A 4916-nucleotide genomic window follows, 5' to 3' on the forward strand; every position below is an offset into this window, starting at 1 on the left:
TCCCAATTGTCCATCCTATTTATGCTGCTTCTGAGTTGTTCACCCATTTCCTGAAGTGTCTTCCACATGGATTTAGAAGGAATTGACTTATAGACTTGCGCCAGACCCACCCCTGCTCTAGGCCCAATCATTCTCCAAAACACAACCCTGCTCCAGACCAGACCAGACTGAACCTGCTTCAGACCAGACCTGACCAGATTAACCCTGTTCCGGACCAGACTAGACTGAACCTGCTCCAGCCCCAACTCTGTCCCAGACCAGACCAGACCAGACGAGCCCTGGTCCAGACCAGACCAGACCTGCTCCACACCAGACCAGACCAGACCAGACCAACCCTGCTCCAGACCAGATCAACCCAGCCCTGCTCCAGCTCCAGCCCCAGTCATCTTCCAGATCCAGCCAGTAGAGGGTGCAGGGTGGACAGGTGGCTGTTAACCATGTTTTCCCTTGCCTATACTTTTCAGCACAAATAGCATCCAAAATAAACTATGCTAATGCAAATATGTTGAATATGTTGAGTATGTACTGTATGCTGAATATATTCAGATCAATATTCAATACGTCCGTAAGAGGATATTTATGGTAACTCATTTGTTTTGGCGTGATCTGGGAGCTAGAGCTGGGGATAGTTAGACAAAGCGTGTGACTGACATTCATTGCCAAGTCCTTGGATGACAAGACTAGAATAGCATCCACATGTCTGTGAAAGCAGCTTTTAGACATCATCTGAACACTGATTTTTTTTTTTTTCCAGAGTTCATAAACCCCAAACAAGTAATTGGTTAGTCGATTATTTTACAGCCTGATGAGTAGGTACTTAATATTATTACCTAGTACGTGCTTAGTAATTACATTTCTTTTAGATTCACTGACACAAGCCCCACTTTGTGCCATGTAGTACCAGATATGCTGAATGTGGATAGAAGTACCAGAAAGTGCCCCTTGTTACCATATTGTTAGGACATAATTTCAAAGTGAATATAGGTTAATACCAACTGAAACAGGGCTGTAAAATAAAGAGTTACCCAAGATCAGAGATTACCCAAGATTCCAATTACATATTTGATTTAATTTGATAATATATTGGGAATATCTATTAGATGTCAATTGGATAATTATGTCATAATAATAATTGGAAACAAAAGACCTACTTCCCTCTGGACACACTCTTAATTGTTTCAGACCTCAGAATACCATAGACCATAGATCAATAGAACTTTATGGTCAATGGAATGTACAGTAATATGCCTTTGGCATCAAGAATTGCAAAAACATCACATCATACTTATTACAAAAACAGTAAGACCGACAACATACAGGGAGCGTTACCACACAATATCCTGTCCACATGGATGAAATACAAACTTAATGGCTGTTTGTTTGAGGCCCAGTTTGGATCCAGATCCAGTGGCTGTTGCTGATGCCTAATGACATGAGGCTGATGGAGGTACCTAAATATAAACATTCTCAGATTTGGCCTGGCCACTCAAGAGACGCTGGCCTTTCTTTATCAGGACACCCCAACCCCCAACAGATGGCTGGGCTGCCGGGACCTCCCGGGCCCTCTCTCTCACTCTCTCCCCGCATTTTCGGGGCTTCTGAGACAGAACTAGCTGCTGTCTACTTTTTCAGCTGTTCCTCCAATTTCGCAGCTGCTGCCACGCTAGCCCATGAAAGACTCGGTAGGGCTTAGTAGGTAGTGGAGTTGGTATGGCTGTTATGTCACTGGGGAGGATGCGTGGAGAGCATTTTTCGCATTAGCACTCTCAAAACTTCTATGGCCAGTCAGCCAAGCATTCTGAGGAGTTGTTGTCGCACAGGGTTGGGAGTTTAGAGAACCCCACTGAAAATTGCTGGTCATGTTTTGGGAAATGGTATCAACAGTATCATGTGCTCTTTTAAAGGTGCAATCCTTAATTCGTTTTTCATCCAAAAGTCTGACTCACCATTTGTTTTGGTATAAAGTTGAGAGATGGGGCTCAGAAAATGTGACCGCTCTCAAATTCATTCACAGAGCTCTGGATGCAGGAACTAATAATCCTCCGATCATTCTCCTTTGCTGGTCTCATTAGCATACAGCATACCTCTAAATGATGGAGGTTTGGCACATCTGTTAAATTACATATTTCTGCTAAACCATATTGACATATTTTTTGGTACAAACGTTAACTGTACTTTAAAGATACAGTACATTGTTTGTTTATATATTTCAAAGCTATACAGTATATTTTTGGTTTACAAACAACCTTATATTTATGATACAGTAAGACAGTGCTACGCTCATTAGGAATTTATAAGTCATGTTCTTCAATAATCAATGGGTATAGATCATGAATTTAAATGACCATTGAACTACTGAACAAATCCCAGATTGTGCCTTTAATTAAACTGTCACGCACATTTTCATTTATTAAATAATTGTAATACAATTTAATTAAGACACTATTGTAAGCAGCAATTGTTCATGATATTTGTTGGCACACACACACATATACACATATATATTCAACAGTGTGAACAGCGGTTCTATTCTATCCTTGACAAAGCGAATGACCCCAGTATACAGTAGGACCCTGTTTGATTATTGACCTCCTACAAAGTACCCATAACAGACAGCTCTTAGTTCTCCAACCATCATATGCCTTCCAACAAAGCACACTAAAACATAGTACTCTAACCTTGGTATGCCCTTCAACAAAGTACACACTACAACATAGTACTCTAACCTTGGTATGCCCTTCAACAAAGTACACACTACAACATAGTACTCTAACCTTGGTGTGCCCTTCAACAAAGTACACACTACAACATGGTACTCTAACTTTGGTACACCCTTCAACAAAGTACACCACAACAGAGTCCTCCAACATATGCCCTCACAGTATACTACAACAGTCTTTTCTGACCTTGGTATGCCCTCCAACAAAGAACATTAGAACGTAGTCAACTGTGGTATGCCCAGTTCAGTTCACTTCAGTTCAGAGTTTATTGGCATACGTACTGGGATACAAGAGAATGTATGACATTCACACAATGAAATTCTAACTTGCTAGCTCTCCTCTTCGAAAACACAACAGAACACAGTAGTAGCACAGAAACCCAGTAGTATTCCTCCAACAAAGCCTCCCTCTATGTAAATCAGCAGAATTATACTGCACATTTTAAACTCATTCAGGTGATTTTGCATCTTGTCTCCAGAGAGACAATGCTTACTTTATTTTTTATTTCAGAATTCGAATCCCCATTAACTGCAGCAACAATGGTGGCAGCTATGTTTCCTGGGGTCTACATAGAAACACACAATACAAGGCAATCATAGACACTGCACTAGAAAGAGACATGACATTGATTAAAATAGGGAAAAAGGAAAAAGAAAAAAAGACGAAAAAAAACTGTAAGAACATACTGTTTGTGCGCCACTGGCAATGGATGACATGTCATGATGTTGGGTATATACCAGACGTTGATAGGAAGTGACCTAGGTGATCTGGTATCCTGAGTGTGTTTGATAAGAGTTGTTGTGCTTCTGTCACGCCTGGAAACAGACATTTTTCATGGTGGTTTATTTGTTCCTCTTTAGAGTAAACAATTCATGGTGTATTCATTGTGTATGATTGTGGAAAGTACACACAGTATTCATCCTGTTATCTGTTAAATATACTGTATTTTTTGTGTTAGATTTTTTTCTATTTCGATTGTGTTTGATAAAAAATGTTTACAGTAGTGTAAATAACTGTATTTATTTTTATCCGATCAGGAGAGTTACTGGTATGCCTCCAATACATCCATTGATTGAAGCACTGTGTCAAAGAGTCTGTTCAAAAGCAGCAGGAAGCTGGGGTCTGTGAGTGTTTCCCTGAGCTCTGATACCTCCGAATGTCCTCTCCCTCTCTCTTCCTTTCACTTCCGTCAGGGAATTAGACCAGGCGTTCATTAAAACAATACCTCTCTCACCGGCTTGTACTCTGAACAGATACTATAAAAAAAAAACCTTGGGGAATTTTTAAATAAAATGTCCCAAAGGAATGCCAGTTTCCACACAATATGAAATGCACAATCTACCGAGTTTGAGAGAGGGCTAAAAATGGCCCTTTGAATGACTCAGTAGTGAAAGTATTGCTGGTGTGTTGAGGGGTTTCCAGTCTAGTGATTAGCAGCGGCCAGTGAGAGGCTACGGGCTTCTCTCTTCCAGATCTAAACAGCGGAGCAGCATACCAGGGTGAAGGGTGCTTGGCTGCAGAGGGGACACTGGAAAATCTTGGTTAACTCAGAGGAGTATGGTACAGCTAGGCTGATTAACATCTCTATGCCTGCCCTAAAATTCATTGGAAGAGATGATATTCCGTAGGTGGGCCATGTTTTTCTCAGTGTGTGTGTGTGTGTGTGTGTGTGTGTGTGAGAGAGAGAGAGAGAGAGAGAGAGAGAGAGAGAGAGAGAGAGAGAGAGGAGAGAGAGAGAGAGAGAGAGAGGGAGGGTGGGTGAGCGGAGAGACCAGAGCCACCCAAACTAGGGGTGTGTCAAATGGCTCTCAGCACAGTGTGATAATCCTAGTGGATATTTCTATTTTTATCACACCGTGTTCTCTGCCCTGTCAACTTGTGCTCTGTGTCTCCTTTAGAGCGTCCATTCAAGCCAGTGGCTCTACGGTGGACTGGAGAGAGAGAGGACACTGCTGCTGGAACTCACACTCTGGAACATGACTATAAACTGCCTGTTGGGATCAGGGACCTGCTGCTGCCTTGTTGACTTTGTCACTTTTTTCTAAAAGAATATTGGGGGCTGTTTGGAGTGGAGTTTGGAGTTTTTTTAACGGCTCCAGGGATTGAAGCAGTGCACAAGAGACAGGGGGGCAGGACTCCGGGAGAGGAGAGGGGGCAGTCAGGGACTGCCGGCAACTCTCAATTGACCATCTTGTT

This window comes from Argentina silus (genome assembly GCF_951799395.1).
Source record: "Argentina silus genome assembly, chromosome: 12".
Classification (NCBI taxonomy): domain Eukaryota; kingdom Metazoa; phylum Chordata; class Actinopteri; order Argentiniformes; family Argentinidae; genus Argentina; species Argentina silus.